This window comes from Eucyclogobius newberryi, unplaced genomic scaffold (genome assembly GCF_026437365.1).
Source record: "Eucyclogobius newberryi isolate DKJ021-1_F unplaced genomic scaffold, fEucNew1.0.hap1 SCAF_11, whole genome shotgun sequence".
Taxonomy (NCBI): domain Eukaryota; kingdom Metazoa; phylum Chordata; class Actinopteri; order Gobiiformes; family Gobiidae; genus Eucyclogobius; species Eucyclogobius newberryi.
The window spans coordinates 13,414,474-13,440,428 of record NW_027315735.1 but is presented as its reverse complement, the minus strand read 5'-3'; the positions used below and the strand labels follow the sequence as shown (position 1 = coordinate 13,440,428).

General features: G+C 42.3%; 1 long non-coding RNA gene across 1 annotated transcript in view; it reads left to right on the top strand.

The window, feature by feature from the left end:
• The window catches only part of LOC140349572 (uncharacterized), a 183,478-nt gene that overhangs the window by 65,752 nt on the left and 91,771 nt on the right, over positions 1-25,955 (top strand). Inside the window, exon 2 of the long non-coding RNA XR_011924544.1 lies at positions 8,939-9,088. This is a non-coding gene — a long non-coding RNA (uncharacterized lncRNA). The remainder of the gene's footprint in view (positions 1-8,938; positions 9,089-25,955) is intronic.

Here is a 25,955-nt window from a genome sequence, read left to right as displayed (position 1 = left end):
TTATCATGTTAAGGAACATGTCCTGAAGGCTGCAAGGGTTAAAGGAGACCTCCAGTACAAAGGCAAGCGCATCTTCTTTGCTCCTGATATTCCATACGAGGTTTGTCAAAAATGACAAAAGTTCCTCCACATCTGTGAGGAACTCAGGAGGAGAAAACTGAGACATGAATTCTCTTTCCCCTCACTCTTCTGTGACCTTAGAAGATACAAAAAACACATGCTCAGAACACCAGGAGAAGCAGAGGTGCTCCTCAGGAAGATGCAAAACACAAAGAACTGAAGAGTACGAGAGATGGAGCCACCAGTGTGTGGCATGTCACATGGCGAAACATTTCTGTTAATTTGAAAAGACTGATGACATGATTTATTTGTTAGTAATCAGACTTTATGCTCCATGTTGCCTGTCTGCTTTAGTACATAAACTCTGTGACTAAATACATCTACTCATCGATGTGCCAAATGTGGGAGATTGGAAAATACTTGCAGAATGCAGCGGGAGGGTCGAGTTAATTAGGTAAATTAAATTGTTGGCGGATAGCACGACCAAGGAGGGATGTCCTAAAATGCAGAGAGAAATTAAAAAGATAAGAGGATAAAATAATTATCTTACTTCACAGGAAATAGCTAAGAAAATGCTCTTTACCAAACAAAGATATCATGAGAGTTTTCTAAATTATTATCTTGGAAACTTACGGGACAGCCAAAATTATGTAATATTAACTAAACAAGACCAAATTCAGTCAGCATTTGAATCCTTTTTCAGATTTATTTATTTTTTCAAAAATTCCAGGTCAAGTTCATATAAATGACTTCCTCAATTGAAACCCTCAATTTGCCTGTTATGTCCATCCATCCATCCATCCATCCTCAGCTGGCTCCTCTCAACGTGGATTAGCAGGGGCTCTACTCCGAGCTCCCCCCGTGTGGCCGAGCTCCTCACATTATCTCTAAGGGAGCGCCCAGCCACCCGGCGGAGGAAACTCATTTCGACCGCTTGTATACGTGATCTTGTTCTTTCGGTCATTACCCAAAGCTCATGACCATAGGTGAGGATAGAAACGTAGACCGACCGGTAAATAGATAAATCGAGAGCTTTGCCTTTCGACTCAGCTCTCTCTTCACCACAACGGTCTGCGGATCGGTGCAGCGGCTGCAGTGATGCAGTCTCTGCATCGATCCGCCTGTCGATCTCACGCTTCATCCTTCCCTCACTCGTGAACAAGACCCCGAGACACTTGAACTCCTCCACTTGGGGCAAGGACTCCACACCCACCTGGAGAGGGCAAGCCACCTTTTTCTGGTCGAGAACCATGGCCTCGGATTTGGAGGTGCTGATTCTCATCACAGTCGCTTCACACTCGGCTGCAAACCGTCCCAGTGCATGCTGCAGGTCCGGGTTTGATGGAGCCATCAGGACAACATCGTCTGCAAACAATGTTGGTGTGTTATGTCAGAAGAACAAAATAAATCAAAGCCCGCGATAAAGGCCCTCGCCCCCCTTGTGACCGCTGGGTACGAGCCACCACAAAGAGCACACCTCTTTCAATCAAATGTAAAACGTCTCATCATGCTAAAAGCTTCTTCCCACAAGCCATCACAAGCTTGAACTAGGCACTTTAACTATTAGGATCTAGCACTTTACTTGATTTTATTATAATTAGGCCCGATCAGAAGGACGAGAGTTGTCCTGGTGAGGGACTTATTCAAATTGTATCCAGGGGCTGGGAAAACGCAAAAATCGAGTAGTTAACCTAGACTCAGTGAGTTCTAATTTTGAGATTTGAAGATTAGCGCCACCTCAAAAATCAGGTTGGCATACTTCCATCTGCGAGCATGTTACCGTAGCAACCTGACAAATATTGTCATTGATTTACATGTGTTTTGGTTTACAGGCATTTTGAAAGGGATGAAAAAATTTACTTTGACACAGACAAAAATGGATTTGGCTCAGACATCATTGATGAAGTAGTATAAAGTTGGTACATTTTGTGGGGGAAGAGTGATGTAGGCGGGGATTACCCAAAGCTCATGACCAGTGGCGGCAACCCCCGAACCTGGTGGTGGACACCGGAAGTAAGGGATGCCGTCAGACTGAAGAAGGAGACCTATCGGGACACTCTGGCTTGTAGGTCTCCTGAGGTCATCGACAGGTATCAGCAGGCCAAGCGAGCCGCAGCTCGTGTTGTCGCAGAGGCAAAAACCCGGGCCTGGGAGGAGTTTGGCGAGGCCATGGAGGAGGACTATCGGTCGGCGCCAAAGAAATTCTGGTAAACTGTCCAGCGCCTCAGGAGGGGGAAGCATTGCATCACCAACACCGTTTATGGTGCGGGTGGAGACCTGCTGACCTCGACTGGGGATGTCTTCGGACGGTGGAAGAAATACTTTGAGGACCTCCTTAATCCTTCAGTCACATCTTCCGAAGAGGAAGCAGAGACCGGGGACTCAGGGGCTGGCTCGCCCATCACCCAAGCTGAAGTCAGTGAGGTTGTTCGCAAACTCCTCGGTGGCAGGGCTCCGGGGGTGGATGAGATCCGCCCTGAGTACCTAAAGTATCTGGATGTTGTAGGACTGTCTTGGCTGACACGTCTCTGCAACATTGCGTGGCGGTCGGGGACAGTGCCTCTGGACTGACAGACCGGGGTGGTGGTCCCTCTGTTCACGAAGGGGGACCGGAGGGTGTGTTCCAACTACAGAGGGATCACACTCCTCAGCCTCACCGGTAAGGTCTATTCCAAGGTACTGGAGAGGAGAATCCGACCAATAGTCGAACCTCGGATTCAGGAGGAGCAGAGTGGTTTTCGTCCTGGTCGTGGAACACTGGACCAGCTCTATACTCTCCATTGGGTGCTCGAGGGTTCATGGGAGTTTGCCCAACAAGTCCACATGTGCTTTGTGGATCTGAAGAAGGCTTTCGACCGTGTCCCTCGGGGTGTCCTTTGGGGGGTGCTCCGTGAGTACGGGGTCTGGGGCCCTATGCGCAGGGCTGTCCGGTCCCTGTATGACCGGAGCAGGAGCTGTGTTTGCATTGCCGGCAGAAAGTCAGACCTGTTCCCAGTGCATGTTGGACTCCGCCAGGGCTGTCCTTTGTCACCGGTTCTGGTCATAGTTTTTATGGACAGCGCAGTCAGGGGTCGGAGGGTGTCCGGTTTGGGGACCACAGGATCTCATCTCTGCTGTTTGCAGACAATGTTGTCCTGATGGCTCCATCACACCCGGACCTGCAGCATGCACTGGGACGGTTTGCAGCCGAGTGTGAAGCGGCTGGGATGAGAATCAGCACCTCCAAATCCGAGGCCATGGTTCTTGACCGGAAAAAGGTGGCTTGCCCTTTCCAGGTGGGTGGGGAGTCCTTCCCCCAAGTGGAGGAGTTCAAGTATCTCGGGGTCTTGTTCACGGATGAGGGAAGGATGGAGCGTGAGATTGACAGGCGGATCGGTGCAGCGGCTGCATCGGACCGTTGTGTTAAAAAAGGAGCTGAGTCGAAAGGCAAAGCTCTCGATTTACCGGTCAATCTACGTTCCTACCCTCACCTATGGTCATGAGCAGTGGTCCCCAAACTACGGCCCGCGGGCCACATCCGGCCCGTTGGGCCTTTCAATCCGGCCCGCCAAGCTTGTCCAAGTTATATTAAAAATTAAAAAAACAGTAAATGGAATGAGAAAGAAAGGAAGGGGAATGATGAGAGAGAAAGCAGGACATGCAGCAAATGTCGGAGTGGGGATTCAATCTCACGATACTGCGGCTGGCCGTTCATTTTGCCTTTCACCTGTAATGCCCACATTTCCCCAAGAGATGGCACTGTTCCCTCTAAGCTGCGCCTGCGCAGCTGCGCACTGCTCGCACATAGTGCACTATCTCGCACATAGTGCACTGCTCGCATAATTAATCATTATTTAATGCATTTGGAAAACAATTTGTGCATTGAGCCTTGCATTTGTTGCTTTGTTACAAGTTACAGGTCAAATCTTAAGTGTAATTTATAGTAATTCTTTAGTTCACACAAACACCCCATATTTTCCTGGCCCGGCCCCTCGGCCAAATTTTAGAACCCAATGTGGCCCTCGGGTCAAAAAGTTTGGAGACCACTGGTCATGAGCTTTGGGTAATGACCGAAAGGACAAGATCGCGGATACAAGCGGTCGAAATGAGTTTCCTCCGCCGTGTGGCTGGGCACTCCCTTAGAGATAAGGTGAGGAGCTCGGCCACGCGGGGGGAGCTCGGTGTAGAGCCGCTGCTCCTCCACGTCGAGAGGAGCCAGCTGAGGTGGCTCGGACATCTGTTCCGGATGCCTCCTGGGCGCCTACCTGGGGAGGTGTTCCGAGCATGTCCCACCGGGAAGAGGCCCCGGGGTAGACCCAGGACTCTCGGCTGGCCTGGGAAGGAAGTCTGGTAGTCCCTGGTTAGACTCCTGCCCCGGCGACCCGGCCCAACCCGATAAAGTGGTAGAAAATGGATGGATGGAGACACTTCTGCAAAGTCGGGATAACATTTTTATCCCGAATTTGCAGAAGTGTTTCATGCTTGTATTTTACAGTGTCAAAACTCAAACAAAATTAAAACCAACATAAAACATGCAGCAGAGCTCTTGCAGCGGAGCTCCTTCAGCCTGCGCCATCTTTCCCATGGTATTTCCCTCTGCATCCAATAGATGGAGTGCTAACATAAACACAATAATTAAATATTAAACACAAATTATTTTAAGTTCTAAATCATTAGATGCCAAAACAAAGATACAAGAGCAGGTTTAACGGCCAATAACAAAAGAAAAAATGCAGAATATGTCTGCATATTGATAAGAGGAGTTCAGTGGTATTTAGTCTTATAACCTTTCTGCACCCACCTGCAAATGCAGGCTGATCTCTAGAGAAAAATGCCATTGCTGTGACTGACAGATGAGTTCCATTTGAAGTTAATGAGGCCGATGCTGATAAAAGAGTATGTTAGCTTGCAGGTCGTTCATCAGCGCATTAGCCAGCCGGGGATATTGTGCCCGACAAACAGAAGCTGCGCCGCTGAGAGGGGAAAGCTAACATCTCTGCACAATTAGAGCAGACATGCGCGGAATGAAAAAGCGCTGTGGTGTGAGCCACACAGGGACGCTGCCAGAATGATGAGCACTGCGGCACACAGAGACCGCAGAGAGCGAGAAGGTCAAGAGGGCAGCAAGGTGGCTGCGTAACCTTGCATTGCTTGTCTGGTCACCGTTATTTTCTGCCAGAGTTCAGATTGGCGTGAATTAGCCAATCATGTGCCATCCATATCAAATCAAACATGGCTGCTTACAAGTAAAAAAATATTTTTTCTATCGAAAAGTAAATATAACTCAGTTCCTTAGATAAAATGTAATTGAATCAGCTAAAAATAATGAGCAGTTTATATTGATAACTGATCAATACTCAATACACCAATCCAAGATGGCGCCGCTGAAGGCTGCCTCTGCGTTTCGTTCAACAACGATAAACCTTGGTTCACACCAAAACTGAGGCAGTTGAGGCAGCAGAAGGAGGCAGAGCACAGGAACGGTGATAGTCCCTGTACAAAGTCTGAATTTAGCAGAGAGGTGTCGAGAACAATAAGCGTCTGAAGCAGCAGTTCTCCAACACTCCCACACCCCTCAGGAAGGAGGCCACTCCCCTCAGGAAGGAGGCCACTCCCCTCAGGCAGGAGGCTACTGTCCACAGCCCACAGTGGTGTTCTTGGTGAAACTCATGGAAAAGAGGCCACAATAATCCCATGCTGATTGTAGCTCTGGGTCCACTCGTGCTGCTGTAGATCTCTCACTTGTAATGTTAGGACATAAACTAAAAACAGACAGGTCTTTGGGATCGCCCGGTAGATCGCACTGGGCACCCCTGGTCTAAGGACAGGGGAGCTTGGGACATTTGTCTAAGGACACAGGATGCTGGGACATTGCCAAGTCCCTATGAATATGAACTAACCCTGCCAGAGTCAGGACTAAACGTGGACCGGCCTCCTGCTGATGTCCAGAGTCAGGACTAAACGTGGACCGGCCTCCTGCTGATGTCCAGAGTCAGGACTAAACATGGACCGGCCTCCTGCTGATGTCCAGAGTAAGGACTAAACATGGACCGGCCTCCTGCTGATGTCCAGAGTCAGGACTAAACATGGACCGGCCTCCTGCTGGTGCCAAAGTCTGGACTAAACATGGACCGGCCTCCTGCTGGTGCCAGAGTCAGGACTAAACATAAGGAAGCAGCTTTTCAACATTACGCAGCTAGGTTCTGGAACTGCCTTCCTGAAGTGTTTTTAAATTATGCGTATAGTGAAGTATTTTGTACTCTTTTTTTGTACTTTTTTTTAATTGTGTTTGTGGTTATGAAGCACTCTGAGTTGCGTTTTTGGATGAATGCTGCTACACAAGAGAGCAAACACTCGGTCCTCTGGAGAGCAGCTTCAGTGACAGACTGATCCACCCTCGCTGTGTGAAGGAGAGGTTTTGCAGGTTTTTCCTTCTGCTGCTGTCAGACTCTACGTGTGTAACTGTCATACCCATGTGCAATACTGACTTAATCATGTGCAATACTGTCATATTCATGTACAATTACTGTCACACTTTACGCAATAATATCATATTCATGTGCATAGAACTGCTTTAAATAAGAGTTTAATTTACCACTATGATTAGTATTATTTTGTCTTATGTTAGCTTATTTTTATCTTTTATTTTAATTGTATTTATCTTTTTCTTTCTCATTTGTATTTTTTTCTCTATTCCTATTAAGAATATGAGAGGTTCTGTCCATAGTTTGATTATAAGAGTTTTTTTCTATTAAGAGTGTTATCTGTTCTTTTCTTCTGTATCTACTGCGTTGCAACATCAAAATTTTGCCATTGTGTGGACAAATAAAGGCATATCTTATCTTTTCAAATAATGATTGATTGATTGATTGATTGATTAGTCAGAATTCCATTCCATTCAGCCTTTTTAAGGGCAGCATTGAGGTTTTGAATCTGGTCCTGTACAGTGTTGGCCTGTGCTTAGTTTACGTTGGCTGCCTAACCATGATCTTTTTCTTAGTTACTTTGGTTTTGGGGGGCATGGGGTTTGTAAAGATTCTACAAAGTCATAACTAAGAGAAAACCTTAACAAAACAAGACGAAGAGGAAGAAAATACAAATTAGGAGATAAATAAAACTTTGAGTTTTGATCTCCGTTTAAATATCTTTGACTTGTAATGGAAATACTACTCAAATTATTGATGAAGAAAAACTGTAAGTAACTTTTTAGGTCAAGAGTCACTCAATCCCTGCCCAAAAATAAACTGTCACGCAATATCTCAATCCCGATAGCATGATCGTTCCTTACTTGCAATAATCGCACACAGAACAAACATGTAGGCTTGAGTCACAATTGCCGCTCCAAATGAAGCTTTCTCCAAGTTCTTCATTCCCCCATCACATTCTTTAAGTAGGTTACATTACCTCCCCACTGGAAAATACCTGGACAGGAAATCACATCACTGGGTTATTATGTTCAAGCTGATGCCACACATCTAAAAAGATGTTCTTTTCTCTTGCTGGTGTGAATATGTATATGTTTTTTTGTCCTCTCAGTCAGCAGGCTGGTAAAACGCAGCCACAGGGCCCTCACCTTGATGCTATTGCTTTGTTCAGCAGCTTGTGTTCAAGGACGCCTCATAATGAATGGTGTAAAAAGCTCTGTTCTACTCCGAAGTGATTTGGGTAATGACAACAGCCACAACACTTTTGTTTTTCTCTTCCAGTCTATAATAACCTCCACTACATCAGCACCTGTGCAATGATCTGAGCTTATTTTCATTTGGAGAGTTCCTGACTCCAAAAACCAACCAAGTATCTGTGCGCTTATACTGGGAGAACAGTGCCGAAACACAAAAGTGTAGGCCAAAGCATGATGCAGTTGCTCATGTACCAAGGTACGTTACAACATTTTGTAATGGCTTAATGTTCCACAGGCCTGTAGTCTCACATGTAAATATATATTAAATCCATAACTTCATAACCAGACCGTAACCTCAAACTGTGGCTTGTGACCTACTGGTGCTATACAACTTCTACAGTCCAGTTATATTATTTGCTTACTTTAGAGTAAATCAGTCAACATTTTCTCCTGGTTTAGATTCGTTTTTGGTTACAACTACCGTGGCTAATGGAAAGCCAGAATAAGAAAACTTTATTAAGCTTAGGCCAAATCCTTTCTTAGATTATGTAAAATGCTTTTGTATGTCCTTGTGAAATGTGGGAAGGTTGACCACTTGTTAAGATTTTGGGGTAAATGAGGACACAGAGCCTTGCAACGCATGTTTCAACTGGCTCTGGTCCTCCATACCGGTATGTTTTGGATTCAACTTCAACATGGTTAAATTTGTCACCCAAATAGAACAAATGTTTTGTTAATAACACAGGGCATAGGAGCTGAATCCAACAAGGTAAAATGCTGCCTAAAGGAGGCCATTGAAATCAGAATCAGAAAAAGTTTATTGCCATTGTCAATGAACTGAATTCACAAACATAGGAACTTGTTTTTGTGATTCTGAGCAACATAAAATAATGATAAAACAATCTATATAAGTGAAAAAGAAAAACAATTAAAATATGCTATAGGATAAAAAAGGCTATAAGATAAAAAATTAAAAATAGGCCTATTATGTACAAAAATATACCGTTGAATTTACATATGTAGTGCAGAAAGTGAACAGTGCAGTGAGTGATTAAATGATGGTTGAAGTGACAGTGTTTAGGAAGTGTTCATGAGTCCAACAGCAGAGGGAAAGAAACTGTTCTTATGGCAGGAGCCTGCTCGTCCTGGAGACGTACAGGTCCTGCAGAGATGGAAGTCTGCTGCCAATCACCTTCTCAGCAGAGGGCGCTGTAGTGTCTGTTTGTCCCTGGCTGTGGCTCCAGCCAGGGACACACGGTGATCCACACGGTGATGGAGGAGGTGAGGATGAACTCAATGATGGCCGTGTAGAACTGCACCATCATCTGCGCTGGCAGCTTGGCTTTCCTCAGCTGCCGCAGGAAGTACATCCTCTGCTGGGCCTTCTTGATGAGGGAGCTGATGGTGGGCTCACACTTGAGGTCCTGGGTAATGGAGGGCTCCCACTTGAGGTCCTGGGTGATGGTGGGCTCCCACTTGAGGTCCTGGCTGATGGTGGTGCAGAGAAAGCGGAGGGAGTCCACAGTGGAGATGGGGGAGTCTGTCACAGTGAGTGAGGAAATCAGGAAGAAAAACACAGACACCATTAACTGTGATGAAGGAGCGTTCTTCCCGTCACACACTGGGGACACCCTTCTCCAATGACCCCTGGGCAGCAAGAGACATGTTCAGTCTGAGTGACCAGCCAGGTCCATCAGGCTAACCACGCCTCAGGAAGTGACAACAGCTTATATGTGACACGTCACCACCAACGCTGTAGACAGTTCTGAAGATGGCTTGCATCAGCAGCCGAACATGTCAAAATACATAACCTCTTCAAAAAAATATGCCACAGAAATAAAGGGAGACACGCTCTAAGATTGAAAGATTTATTTCCATCCAGTGTTGCATTATTTTTCAGCAATTGATCTTATATTGGTAATGGGAGAGAGTAACCACTGCACAAAACCTTCTCCAGCTCATCCCAAAGACTCTCACTGGGTTTCAAATCTGTAGTAAATTACTTTCTACTTCAACATGTTCTTTTCTTCTGTGTGACACGTGGCCTAACAATCCTGTCAGTGTCTAATGTGCTCCAATGTAGCAGAAAACAGAGCTGCTTACTACATGTCTGCACCTGTTTGACACCTGTTGAGCCTGTTTTTGGCACCTCCGTGTTCCTCACGTGTGTGGACATGTGTGGTCATCGGCACCGTCCCACGTCCCCGACAAGGTCAGTGCTCCATCTCGGCCTGATTTATCTGTGAGCACACAAGGTGACACAGCAGCAGATCACGGAGGCCTATATTTACTCTGTGCAGCCCGGCGTAAAAGCTCTTTTCTGGCGGTTTATGAAGTGATTGGACAGACGAGGACACAGGTCCACCTCAGAATTGCCAGAACCTACGGTGTGATCTATTTAAAGGGCAAATATTTTGCATTTGTTTTGTTATTTGCCTTTAAACATGCTCTTGAGTACCTCTACTTTCGCATTTCATGTTAAAAAAAACACATTTATAACAAACAATATTACATTTGGATCTCTGCTGTTTGACCAGGGACCACCTACGTTTTGGCACCATCTACTGGCTGCAGAGGGAATTACACATTTTTCAGCGCATTTCTTTTTTGGAACACTACATGACCAGAGGGCAAGAGACATAAGAATACAAGTAGACCAAATAATCATCAACACAAAAATGTAAAAACAATAATATCTCCATGGAGACCAGCAGTGCAGGTCCTAGCTCTGGACACTCTAGGTAAGATTTTCATGTATGCCTACATCCCCTGCTCGAAGTGACTAATCTGAAAATGTTGCTTCATACGACTTGGTTCCAGCAAGACAACATCTACAAATGTTTGGAAAAGATGAATAACCTATTGTGGCCATAAATATTTGCGATGATTGACAAATCTTGAAAAGCTGATAAAAAACAAAGTAAGATATCTGTGTAATCCCTCATTCGTCCAGGAGTGTTCCATTGTAGAAAAAGCTTCAGTTGTATCATCTGGACCAAGAGTCGTTCTGAATCTGCGAGTCGACTCCGGGAACTCAGATTTTATCCTACTCCGAGTAAGCCCCGCCCACCGGGCCCCATTTGGCCTTCTTCTAGGAGTTTATTTTTTCAGTGTGGAAAACCAACACCAGAACAATCCAACCTAACTGTTTGTAGCAGCCTTCATTACAAGATGTATTTTCTTGTGAGATGTGACTTCAAACTCCTGTGAATGTAGCAGAAACCAGGGCTGTCTGCTCCTGAGTGTGTGTAACTGCATAACACACAAACACACAAAGGTCGTAGTAAAATGTACTTAACATTGCTTGAATTCATGTTATTAGCTCCCTCCAACAAACGCCAAAATGTTTTGAATATATATGATTATGTATTAGACGAAGAGAACTGAACATGAAACACATTCTACATGAGAGTCATTTAGAAGGTTCATGTTTACATGTGGTTGTGTGTTGTATTGTCTGTGTGTTGTAATGTATGTGTAATGTATGTGTGTTGTACAACACACCCACCAGCTCAGAGGGCAAGAAGAAAGAGGAAAAACATGTCCGAAATGCCCTCTCAGCCTGTGGTTACCCCGCTTGGGCTCTCAACAGAGTGAAGAGAACCAAGAAGCAGGACAAAAGGGAAACTGAACAGAGAAGGAAGGGTGTTTCTATCCCTTATGTGTCTGGCCTGTCGGAAAAACTGCAGAGAATTTTTAGACAACACGAAGTCCCTGTTTATTTTAAACCAGGAAACACTTTAAGACAAAAACTGGTTCACCCTAAGGACAAGTTGCCGACTCAAAAACAGAGCAATGTAGTTTATTCGATCCAATGCAGTGAAGAAAGTTGTAAAGAACGTTACATAGGTGAGACAAAACAGCCTCTACACAAGAGGCTTTATCAGCACAGAAGAAATACAAGTTCAGGACCTCAGAGTGCCGTGCATCTCCATCTTGAAGCCTCTAATCACTCGTTTGAAGACGGTGAGGTGAAGGTTTTAAGCAGGGAGAAAAGATGGTTTGAAAGAGGAGTCAAGGAAGCTATTCTTGTTAAAAAAGAAAGACCTTCTTTAAACAGAAATGGAGGGCTAAGATTTAATCTTCCTGTTATTTATAATGGGTTACTGAACCCCTGGAAAGGTAGAGGACCAGGACCAGGACATTTAAATGCTAATCAGGTACTCAGGGTGGTTGAGCCAGGGTCTCACAAAGACAAAGAGGTTTCTAATAGCCCATTAAGATTCTGAATAGGCTACCTCGGTAGATACAAGGGGGGAGTTTCTGTTGAAACAAACAACTCTTTCTACTTCAGGAAGGCTCCGCCCAATGGGCGGGTCTTACCACAGAACAGTATTAATATCGGAGTTCTCGATCTAAATTCTTTTATTGACAATGACTCTTGGATGAGAGTCGAAACGTCTATTTTTTCAAACTGAGTCCAGATTACTACAACTGAAGCTTTTTCTACTATGGAACACGCCTGGACGAATGAGGGATTACACCGACATATGTATATTGTTATGTATGTGTGTTGTGATGTATGTGTGTTGTAATGTATGTATATTTTTATGTATGTGTGTTGTAATGTATGTGTGTTGTAATGTATGTGTGTTGTAATGTATGTATATTGTTATGTATGTGTGTTGTAATGTATGTGTGTTGTAATGTATGTATATTTTTATGTATGTGTGTTGTAATGTATGTGTGTTGTAATGTATGTATATTGTTATGTATGTGTGTTGTAATGTATGTGTGTTGTAATGTATGTAAATTGTAATGTATGTATATTGTTATGTATGTGTGTTGTAATGTATGTGTGTTGTAATGTATGTGTGTTGTAATGTATGTATATTGTTATGTATGTGTGTTGTAATGTATGTGTGTTGTAATGTATGTATATTGTTATGTATGTGTGTTGTAATGTATGTGTGTTGTAATGTATGTAAATTGTAATGTATGTATATTGTTATGTATGTGTGTTGTAATGTATGTGTGTTGTAATGTATGTGTGTTGTAATGTATGTATATTGTTATGTATGTGTGTTGTAATGTATGTGTAATGTATGTTGTGTGTTGTAATGTATGTATATTGTTATGTATGTGTGTTGTAATGTATGTGTGTTGTAATGTATGTGTGTTGTAATGTATGTATATTGTTATGTATGTGTGTTGTAATGTATGTGTGTTGTAATGTATGTAAATTGTAATGTATGTATATTGTTATGTATGTGTGTTGTAATGTATGTGTGTTGTAATGTATATATATTGTTATGTATGTGTGTTGTAATGTATGTGTGTTGTAATGTATGTATATTGTTATGTATGTGTGTTGTAATGTATGTGTGTTGTAATGTATGTATATTGTTATTTATGTGTGTTGTACTGTATGTGTGTTGTAATGTATGTATATTGTTATGTATGTGTGTTGTAATGTATGTGTAATGTATGTTGTGTGTTGTAATGTATGTATATTGTTATGTATGTGTGTTGTAATGTATGTATATTGTTATGTATGTGTGTTGTAATGTATGTGTGTTGTAATGTATGTATATTGTTATGTATGTGTGTTGTAATGTATGTATAATGTATGTGTGTTGTAATGTATGTATATTGTTATGTATGTGTGTTGTAATGTATGTGTGTTGCAATGTATGTATATTGTTATGTATGTGTGTTGTAATGTATGTGTGTTGTAATGTATGTATATTGTTATTTATGTGTGTTGTACTGTATGTGTGTTGTAATGTATGTATATTGTTATGTATGTGTGTTGTAATGTATGTGTAATGTATGTTGTGTGTTGTAATGTATGTATATTGTTATGTATGTGTGTTGTAATGTATGTGTGTTGTAATGTATATATATTGTTATGTATGTGTGTTGTAATGTATGTGTGTTGTAATGTATGTGTATTGTAATGTATGTATATTGTTATGTATGTGTGTTGTAATGTATGTGTGTTGTAATGTATGTATATTGTTATGTATGTGTGTTGTAATGTATGTGTAATGTATGTGTTGTAATGTATGTATATTGTTATGTATGTGTGTTGTAATGTATGTGTGTTGTAATGTATGTATATTGTTATGTATGTGTGTTGTAATGTATGTGTAATGTATGTGTTGTAATGTATGTATATTGTTATGTATGTGTGTTGTAATGTATGTGTAATGTATGTGTGTTGTAATGTATGTATATTGTTATGTATGTGTGTTGTAATGTATGTGTAATGTATGTGTGTTGTAATGTATGTATATTGTAATGTATGTGTAATGTATGTGTTTAGTTAATGTATGTATATCGTTATGTATGTGTGTTGTAATGTATGTGTAATGTATGTGTGTTGTAATGTATGTATATTGTTATGTATGTGTGTTGTAATGTATGTGTAATGTATGTGTAGCGTCACCTGCCTTATTCATGGGTTTGAGGCATTTTATAGCAATGACATAATTCAAATAAACGATTATACAATAAGATATAACTTGTTCAATCCTGTTGTTCCCTGGCCACCTCTCGCTCCACACTGTATCTGATCTCTGTCGTGGTTTGGCAGGGTTGTTGTAAACAGACGGGAGATTGTATATCACTCCATCATTTCTGTTCAAAGGATTTTTGTTTGATTTGAAGATATTCATCCTTCAAATGAAGCAAATAAATGAAGGTAGGTTTCAGTTATAGTCAATCTTATTTTGTTAACAGTATAGTAAATCTTATTTAATGTTTGCATAAATGTAGCTTAGTTGAAGTAGGCATTATTGTAGGGCATTTCAAAAAGTGACTGCACTCTCTGCACATGTTTACCCTCTCTTTGTGTGGTATTTCTTTCTCATGTTGTAACTGCCGTGCACAGTACTGCACAGTACTGCGGTATGACCTGATTATCTTATTAAAATAAATAAAAATACAGTGTAAAGTCAGCTACACTCCTACCGAGGCTGGATTTGTTTTGATTATGTGCACTATACAAGCAGCAGGTAGTGGAATGTGAGTGCGAGGTCAGGGCTAATCCGCAAAGCTAACCCAATGCGTTCCAGCAGCAGTGAAGCACCTGTTTAGGAGATGTTCAGAGTTTTGAACTAGGATAACAAAGCCATCACGTTCCACAAAGACAGGTTACTGTCTTTTGCATTGAAATGGGAGTCACACATACTAGCTCTGTTCTCGTGCATTCAAACAACAGAAGATATCGACGGTCCTTTTGTTCTTCCATTGTCAGCGTTGAGTCTTGACAACAGACTTTTTAAACATATATACATTTTACATTCAAGACTTAAGGCAACTGGAGACCAAAGTGAAGTGGATTCCAATGAAAAAACTTAAATTAGGCTGAGAATAAAAATCACAACATGTGGAAAAACTCAAATACAAGTGATCAGAGCCTGGTTTTAAGACATTCACAATTGTTTTTACATTATTTGGTTATTTTATTCATTTAATAAAAGATTATAATAGGTATTGACTATTGAAGGCAAAATTAAGATTTGTAAGTTTTACTAGTGTAGGGGATTCTTACTAATGCAAGTACTGCAGTGTTATTCTTGTCCTCCCACTTATGACAAAGAGTAACATTCAAAGTAGCTATCGATTAAAGAATTGGATCAAGGTCTCAAAGATTTGTTATCATATTTTAAGAGTATTTTGGGGCACCAGCCATAGATTAGGCATTTAACAATTCTATAATCAAATATCTAAATCAATTGCTTTATTGAAAATGAATTGTACTCGTTAATCTGAAGGTTTGTGAGAACGTAACCGTGACATTGACCCCTTTTCTGGAAATGAATGAACACTTTACCAAATGTGGTTTATCAAGATTTATTGACCAAGTAATTAAACAGATAAATATGAATATGGAATATGCACAGGAGTCGAAAACAGATGGAGACGCTACACATGATTGTTCTAGATCTATCTAGTTGTGTGTTAGTTAGTGTTGAATCTAAGAGGATCTCATCAGCCAGATTGTGAAATAAATGTGTTTTTCATACGACCAGAGTTGGGATGTTAGTCTTTTGATTTCCCTTTGAATTTCAGTAGTTGTTATTTCGGCACCTATTGTTTTTGTTTTGCTCTTTGGTCATGGCGGGTAAATCTAGGGGGTCTAAACAAGAGTGTTTTTCTTTTTCTTTGTTTCCTGATATTTTGGTGAAACGGTTTTTGAAGGATTCAAACGATGATTGTATTTTGTCTTCTTTGGTTAAAATTATACTTTTCTGCGTATTTCATATTTATTTATTTATGTATTTTCCTGTCTGTTGTTTTCTAAGCTTCCAAGCTAATCATTTGGGAAAAAAATTAACCACTTTCATAATATCTTTGTTTGGTAAAGAGCATTTTAAAAACGTCACCCCTTGTCTTTTTCATTTCCTGTAGCATTTTGTTGCAACATCTATTCCAGCTACAGATTCCTCACTCTCCTTCCCATCTCCATCAGACTTGAACTTTAACAGCCACGTCAAATCAATAACATCAACAGCTTTTCACCATCTAAGAAAGCATTGCCAAAATCAAAAATATAGTGTCTAAACCAGATTTGGAAAGACTTATCCATGCGTTTGTCTCCAGTAGATTAGACTATTGTAACGGCTCACTGGCCTCTCCAAATGAGCTGTAAAACAGCTGCAGTACATCCAGAACGCTGCTGCTCGGGTCCTGACTAGAACCAGGAAGTACCATCACATTAGTCCTGTTCTCAGGTCTCTGCACTGCCCCCTGTGGCTCAGAGAATAGACTTTAAAGCAGCTCTGCTTGTAGACAAGTCTCTCCATGGCCTAGCACCAAAGTACATCTTGGGAATGTTAGTGCCATATGAACCATCTCGGACTCTGAGGACCTCAGGGACCGGCCTCCTGCTGGTGCCCAGAGTCAGGACTAAACAGGGACCGGCCTCCTGCTGGTGCCAGAGTCTGGACTAAACATGGGTCTCTCAAAACTGACTTTGCTGCCTCCTAGAGGATGTGTTGAGAAACTTCACCATTGTTGTTTTCCTCTTTGTACGTCTCAATGTCCCTTTGTCATTAATGTTAAAATTTGGCAAAATTTTTCTCCACATCAAACTGAACATAAAAGCCAGTGGGGACATAACTTTATCTTGAACCGTGCAGTTGTGAAAATGTTGAACGAAGTAGTATAAAGTTGGTACTGTCTGTGAGGGAGGGGTGATGTAGGCGGGGGGATTAGAGGTGTGGTTTTCGCGGCGGCTCACACACACACACACACACACACACACATATATATATATATATATATATATATATATATATATATATATATATATATATATATATATATATATATATATATATATATATATATATATATATATATATATATATAACTAGTTAAACTAAATTCTTGTGGCCTGTGCTGAACTGATGAACTGAGTGAGATACCTGTGCACTGTGGACCAGAGAATTGTTACATGTTTTGTAACAATTTGTGTATTCACTTTTTGTCAACAATTATTTTTACTTTACCAAAACTGACCACTGACAAAACATAGCAAATGATTACAGCTTGAAACAAGATCTTCTTCAATAAATAAATGAAGATTATGCCTCATGCTTATCTATGTATACCATGCTGTGTCTTGTTCACCTTTTTGTATGTGTATGGCCTTGTTTCCTATCAGATGTCCTCTCCTCTGCTCCATGTGTGGTCAGTCTGCTGAGGTAATCGGCACGGAGTGGTCATTAAAGCTGCGCTCACACTCCCACACTGCACAGAGCATCCGGCTAACAGGCTGTGTCAGGCGAAGGCAGTGGGTGACACCAGTGAGTCACCCATGGGACCCACTATGCTCCTTGTCTGCATGTTCAATACAGACACATAAACAGCAGCCTCTATTGCAATTTTACATCAGGGAAATACATTATGAAAGGACATACTTTTGCCTGACTTGTTTCAGTTGATGTTACAAGATTGTGCACTGTGGCAAATTGAATAGTTTATTTGCTTCTTGCCTTTCTTTCTTTTTTTACCTTCAAGTAACCAGGAAATTCCCCCTGAGATGTAACATCTCTTTACAGGGCAGTCCTGGCCCCAGAGGGGAGAAGCCTATTGTACATGTTTTCAGGGGTAGAACATACAAACTCCACCCAGAAAGGCCCTGTTCCACCCGGGAATTGATGTGCTGTGAAGCAAGAACATTAACCACTGGGTTACCAAAGGTTCGCTAGTCCGAAGTTTCCAAAGGTTCACTGGTCCGAAGGTTCACTAGTTTGAAGGTTCGCTAGTCCGAAAGTTCCTCATAGGGCTAACGTGAAGGTGCATGGTTGGCATCGGGATGTAGTAGCCTGCTGCTGCCACAACAGCAGACACGCACTGGGGCTCGTCACAACGTTTAGTGTACCAGCTGCTCACAGGAGGCACCCCAAGTTGTACTGTGTATAAAAGAAAAAACAAGGGAATATGTCGAATCCTCCACGCTACGCCTTCATTCGATCATAAGTATAGAAATACGCGTGATCCGATCACCGTAGGATTGGTAGTCAAAAAGGAAATTAGCTTTTGAAGAACGCCTACTGGAAATCAGTTTAATCCCGGAATTAATTAATTCATGAATAATATGATAAGGAGCTCAGGCTATGTACAGAAACAAGTCGGTCATAGAAAATACTTGAGTTTAATCATAAAAAGTGTATTAACACTAGAAAAGTCTAAATAGCCAGTATGTAGGGCAAAGGGAGGCGAGGGGAGCCTGCTGCGCGGACACACACCTTCGGACTAGTGAACCTCCGGACTAGTGAACCTTAACATTTCGGGGAAATTTCGGACTCGTGAATCTTCGGACCAGTGAACCTTCGGACAAGTGAGCCTTAAAATGTCTGAATTTTTGGACTAGTGAACCTTCAGACTAGTGAACCTTCGGACTCGTGGGCAGCCACCAACCACTGCGCTACCATTCCGCACTGTGCATTATGAACATTACTGGTCATGCAGAAATGTTTAACCTAAGATTTCATTTATAGTCAGATTTTATTTTATTTTATTTTTTTGCTTTTACATATAGGTGAGATCAAACATCCATCCATTTTCTACAGCTTGTTCCCTTTCGGGGTCGCGGGTGACTGGAGCCTATCCCAGTGACTTCGGGCCTTAGGCGGGGTACACCCTGGACAGTGGCCAACTTGTCGCAGGGCCAACACAGAGACATAGACATTACAGACAGTTCACGCTCACATTCATTCACTGGGGCCAATTTTAGAGTTACCAATTTTTACCTAACACACGCATGAGCCGGAGAACCTGGAGAGAACCCACGGTAACAACATGCAGACTCCACCCATCATGTGATGTTGGTCTGGTCCGGGAATCGAACCCATGATCTCCTTCTTGGGAGGCAAGAGCGCTAACCGCCTTTGCCACCGTGCACCGTGAGCCGACGCGCCCACACCTCTGCTGCAAATCTTGGCTTTAAAATCATTGTTTGACCCACCTAATCCCAATGGGGATAATGGAGGCGCTGTGGTTCAGGGTGACCACGCTAGAGTCGGAAAACAACAATATAAAAAATAAGCTCCTGGATTTGAAGTCCAGATCACGTCATCCTAACCTGAGGCTTGTGGGCGAAGAAGAAGGAGAAGAAGGAGAAGGAAAGGATACAGAAAGCTTTTTGGAGAAATTATTCCTGAGCTCCTTGATGGCTCAGGAGTTGAAATCACAATCGAAAGAGCACATCGCCTGGGCAACCAAGACCAGCAGCTGATAGACCACGAGGCCTGATAATGAGGTTTCTAAATGATTGAAGGAACGTGTCTTGAAGAGTTAAAGGAGACCTCCAGGGTTAAAGGAGACCTCCAGTACAAAGGCAAGCGCTTATTTGCTCCAGATATTCCATACGAGGTTCGACAACTACAGTATAGGTTCAACCATATCTGTGAAGAGCTCAGGAAGAGAGACATGGATTCTCTTTCCAGCTTGAACCTTTTTGTTTTCTATTTTTCCCTTTCAATTGCTCTGTGTTTCTATGGTTCTTGTGTATGTTTGTTGAGTTATATATGTTTTGAAATATTTGAAAGACTACATTTTCTACTGCTTGTTTCCGTCTGGGGCCGCGGGTGACTGGAGCCTATCCCAGTAAATTTGGGCCTTAGGCGGGGCATTAAATAATTTATTTCAGCTCAAATCAGAGCGTTGCTGAACATTGAATTGAATATTAAAAAATATTGAGAGTAATGTTGTGCCGGGGGTTCCTGCACAGGCCTTACTGGCAGATGACAGACGCTTGAGTCATTTGGAGGAAGTTAAGAATCCCTGGGTCAAATCTGTGCTTACAACATAGAAGGAGCAACATAGAAGTATCAAAACATACAAACTAAAAAAAGATGTGTATGGAGTAACAATGGAGTATGAAATAATGTTTATTGATAATAACGACAATGGAGGGACGATGGAGATCGACGATGGAGCAACGATCGCGCTACGATGTAGCGACAATTGAGCAACGATAGTTGGCTGGGTAGAGACTCAGGGTAAGATAAGAGAAGATAAGATAAAATAAGATAATCCTTTAATATCCACACAAGGGGAAATTTCGTTGTTACAACGCAGTAGAACAGGAGGAAAGGACAGATTATAGGAAGTTTAACACACTCTTAATAGAACTCTTGGGAACTCTTGGAAAATAAAATAAAATAGATAAATACAAAAATAAAAAGATAAAAATAGGATAATAATAATAAAATAATGATAATAGAATAAAATAAAATAAAGTAGAAATAGCTAGCACAAGACTAGGTAATAGGTAATACTATTAGCAGGTAAGTAAACAGAATAAAAACTAAATAGAACACTCTTATTTACAGGTATTGCACATGGTTACATCAGTATTGCACATGTTCAGGGCTAGCAGTGTTTGTTATAAAGTCACTGTCACTGAAGCTGCTCTCCAGAGCGGACAGAGTGTGCTGCAGGGGGTGACACTCATGGTCCAGCATAGATGTGAACCTAGCCAGGACCCTTCTGTCCCCCACCTCCTGCACCGAGTCCAGAGCACAGCCCAGGACGGAGCTGGACTTCTTGATGACTTTGTCCAGCTTCTTCCTCTCCCTCTCTGTGATGCTGCTGCTCTAGCAGGCCACACCGTACAGGAGGGCTGATGCCACCACAGAGTCGTAGAAGGTCTTCAGGAGTGGCCCTGTCACTCCAAAAGACCTGAGTCTCCTCAGGAGGTAGAGCCGACTCTGGCTGTGTTCACGGGACCGGGTGTGGGTGAGGAGGCGGGCAGCGGAGTTTTGGACCATTTGGAGTCTATGGAGGGAATGGGAGGAGATGCCAGTGAGGAGGGAGTTGCAGTAGTCGAGGCGGGAGGAAATGAAGGCATGGATGAGGGATTCAGCAGCGGGGAGGGTGAGGCAGTGTCTGATTTTGGCGATGCGGCGGAGGTGGAAGTATGAGGTCTTGACGATGTGGCTGACATGGGGAGTGAAGGAGAGGGTGGGGTCCATGATGACACCGAGATTGCGTACCAGGGTGGAGGGGGTGATGGTCGAGGTATCAATGGTGAGTGAAATCGGACCAGTTTTATTGAGAGTGGATTTGGTGCCAATGAGGAGGAGCTCTGTTTTGTCACTGTTCAGTTTGAGGAAGTTGTGAGTGAGCCATGTTTTTATTGTAGAGATGCAGGTTTCGATGTGGGTGAGGGGAGGGTTTTGGGTGGATTTGGTGGTGACGTATATCTGGGTGTCGTCAGCGTAGCAGTGGAAGTCCAGGTTGAGTTGGCGGAGGATGTGACAAAGGGGGAAGAGGTAGCAGATGAAGAGGAGGGGGCCGAGGACTGAGCCCTGGGGGACCCCTGCGTTACTGGGGAGAGGGTGGATGAGTGACCGGAGAGGGAGATGAACTGTTGCCTGTTGGTGAGGTAGGATGTGAGCCAGTCAAGTGCATTTGGAGATTAACATCTCCAACCCCACTTACAATCTTAAAATGGTTGGCTTGTGATCCAAATGTTACCCCTAACATCACAGACTCTTTTTAAGTCTGGACAACAAAAGGTTTAATGGTCTTTTACCAGATTGTAAAGGAGTCATCTGAAGAGCTTTGAGGAGTTGAAAGAATCCTTTGACTTAGAGAAACTTTTTAGAGGACTTTTATAGGTATTTACAAATAAGGAGTTATTATAACCAATAAATAAAAAAGAAGACTGAAACATTAATTAAAGCTTATAAATCTGAACTTTCAAGGGGATTAATATCTAAATGATACAAATGTATGAACAGTCTGGACAGTCACTACTGATGACATGAAGGGTCAATGGGACAGAGAGGGTCACTTTGTTCTGGAGGATGAAGAGTGGGAAAGTATAAGTACATCTCACTGGAGAACCACAGAATCACATGTTTGGAGGGAATTCTGTTGGAGAAGTGTGTCTGGTTTCTTTCTAAGCCCATGTCAAAGTGCCCATTACTCACAGGGAAATGCAAACTGTTGGAGAGGATGTGGCAGCAGGAGGCATACTGTTGGAGAGGATGTGGCAGCAGGAGACAGGCTGTTGGAGAGGATGTGGCAGCAGGAGACAGGCTGTTGGAGAGGATGTGGCAGCAGGAGACAGACTGTTGGAGAGGATGTGGCAGCAGGAGACAGACTGTTGGAGAGGATGTGGCAGCAGGAGGCAGACTGTTGGAGAGGATGTGGCAGCAGGAGGCAGACTGTTGGAGAGGATGTGGCAGCAGGAGGCAGACTGTTGGAGAGGATGTGGCAGCAGGAGGCAGACTGTTGGAGAGGATGTGGCAGCAGGAGGCAGACTGTTGGAGAGGATATGGGAGCAGGAGGGAAACTACTATCATGTGTTTTGGGATTGTCCTGTTGTTTACAAGTTTAGACTGAGATCAACAAAGTCGTACAGACAATTTATGACATCACCATCCACTGGGCCTCAGGACTCTGTATTTGGGCCTCAGGATGTCACAACTCCAGCCAGGCTTTAGTTTGTGACTCCTGACACAGGACTCTGTTCATGGCAGGAGTCCTGAGGCCCAAATACACAGTTGGCGGCTCTCTTTGTGAAATTCTCCTGGCAGCAGCAAAAAGGCATCAAAAAACAATGCATGACAAAAAGCACATCAACTATTAAGGACTGGAATGACATTATAATGGACATTCATATTAATTTTCTCATTTGGACTCAATTTGAAAATGGACAAATTTGACCGACTGGGTAAAGTGGGACTTTTGTTTGGGTTCATTTGTGTTTTAGTTTGTATTAATTTGAAGGATGACTTGTGATTTATGTCATTTCCTCTCTGGTCTAGTTTTATTTGTTTCTCCATGTTTCTGTTAACATTTTTTAAAGTAGCTCACGCTGAGACTACGTCATGGGGTGGGCGGGGATGCACATGTAGGGGACCCATATGTCCCAAAAAGACCTTTGAAAGACAGGACCTCCTTCCTTCTTAGATCAACACCTCTGATAAAGAACAGGATGAAAAGTTTCTCAGGATTAAGTTCCTTAATGACTAAATTTCACATTTAAACTGACTTAATGCTTACTGTGTGATCTAAACTTTTAACTAAGTCATGTTTTAGTTTAGTTTGCCATAAGAACTGTGGTCGAAATGTGTTCATGTCGTACTTAATGTACTTCCTTGTTACCTGCTAATGATGTGTGTTCATTGACAATGTTGCAGTATTTTGTTATAGTTACATGTCATTTTGCTGGTTTAAGTTCAATATCTGTTTTCATCATCCCCTCCGTGTTTTGGCCAGCCAACACAAACTCTGCGGACTTCCGCATTATAATGCATCACATGTTGGGATCACATGAGGTGACGTCAGGTAACTCGCAGTTTTTGGTAAGAATTATTAGTTTTCTTGTTTTTATGTAAACTTCAACACAAAGTAGCAATTTTGTGTAGAAATGTATTTAGAATTTTTTGGTATCATTTATTAAAGTATTCGGTTTCTGTTTGAAGATAAATATTGTTTTTTCTGTTAATTGATTTGGGGGAGGAGCCTCCTTATATAAAAAGTGTGTTCGAGGAGGGAGCTGGGTGCACCGCAGGCACGAGCTCCAGAGCCAAAGCTGTCATCGTTTTTTGGACTATCCCTGTAAATATTTGTAAATACCTATTTTCTGCACTGGTTTGGATTTTTGCACTTTGATTTTGCACTTTCGGGAATAAATTCACGAACATTATTCTTTGACTTTGCCATATCATTTCTTTGGTTAAGAAGTACCCACCACATCTTCCTTTCGGCTCTTGATCTGAACCTCTGCCAGGACAAACTGGGTTGTGGACAACACCCACCAGAGAGAGAGACCATTTTCTCCTAAACTCTGCTTTCAGCAGTGGCTGAAGCAGACATCTTCAATGAATGCACAGGTCAACAGACCTGGGACTCATCAAACTCTACGAATGCTAAACCTGCACAAGGATCAGCACCACAGACAGTTCCAAGAACCCACGAGCTCTAAGGAACCAAAGAGCTCTGAGGACCCAAAGAGCTCTGAGGAGGCCTTGATCCACATCTGAGCCTTTCCTTGGGCACGTGAGACCTGAGAGTGGCTGATATTGGCAGAGTGGCATTAAAGTCAGGTTCCCTTGGATTATTCTAGAATTAATCTAAACTTAATTCTTTATACCAGTTTTACTTTTAACTAAGTAGACCCCAGACACAGCCTGTGTAACCAAATGTGTAATTAATTGCTTTTATATTTTTGTTTATTAAACCACACAAAATCATCCTAGTTTATAGAGCCTTTGTATTGATCTTTATAGAATTATATTTTTGTCAGTCGATTGATTTTTGTACTCCCTTTCAGAGAATGGGGACACCCGCTCACACTGAGACTACGCCACGGGGTGGGCGGGTACAAACGCTCTCACTGAGACTACATCACGGGGTGGGCGGGTACAAACGCTCTCACTGAGACTACATCACGGGGTGGGCGGGGGAGGCAGATCGCTCTTCGTGAGGGTGGGGGCAAATCTCACCAAGCGAGTCCAAGATTTGTGTGATATTTTATAACTATTATGTTATGGGTGTTGCACAACTCTTATTATATCAAATATACCCTTAGAGTCGACTATGAAACAGGAAAAATAGCATGATATGGGATCTTTTTTGTATCTTTTTGTTTGGATTTTTACACCAGTATATAAAATAAATTACAATGTTTATATTGAATTAAAAATGGTGGTATCATCCATCACTTACAAGCAGAAGTCTTCACACATTCTGCTTGAATTTTGCATTCATCTTTTTTCCGCCCTGCTTTTTACTTCTTTTACTTCTGACTGCTACTGAGCAGCATCTCTGTTGTGATGCAGTCGCAGTGTCATGAGTTCGAATCCCTGCGCCGAAAGTTTATTGCATGTCCTCCCTTCCCTCTCATTCCCATTTCACACTAAGATGTCCTGTCAATTAAGCCGATGGTCAAACAAAACATACAAAAAAAGGTAGTGCGATTACAATATGATTGAAGAATGAATGTAATTGTTGACTGAACATTTCTTCGGGCCCTGATCCCCCAGACCAGTTTGCTACAAGGCCTCAAGAGCAACTGAAGTCAACCAAACATACCACATGTTTTTTAATAAATACATATTGTAACATCTCGTTACGTTAAACATCGGGTTCAGCTAATGTTAGATACATTATTCAATGAATATAGAATATTTAGCGGGTGCTAATGTGCTTTGCTAGCTTTGTTTTGCTAAGCGTGTGGGCTCAACATATAAGTTAGCATCAGTGGAAATATGATGCGTTATCATAAGATCGAGTCAGTGTTTAAGATAAGATAAGATAAGATAATCCTTTATTGTTCCACATGGGGAAATTTAATTGATGCAACGCAGGTAGATACAGAGGTAGATACAGAAGAAAAGAACAGATCACTTATAGGAAGTTTGAAAAACACTCTCAGTGGAAGATCGCCATTAACAAAAACTCCCATAGACAAAACCTCCCATTTCCCAACAAGGGATGGAGGGGAAAAATAATAAAGATGAAAATAAATAAATAAATAAATACATAAATACCATTGCATGTGATCACGACAGTAATTGCACATGAATATATTTCACGACGGCACATGGATTTCACAGTAATTGCACATGAATCACGACAGTAATTGCACATATGACGGAATTGCACATGGTTAGGTCAGTATTGCGAGTGTTCAGGACTAACACTGTTTGTTATACGGTCTGACAGCAGCAGGAAGGAAAGACCTGCGAAACCTTTCCTTCACACAGCGAGGGTGGATCAGTCTGTCACTGAAGCTGCTCTCCAGAGCAGACAAAGTGTCCTGCAGGGGGTGACACTCATGGTCCAGCATAGATGTGAATCTAGCCAGGACCCTCCTGTC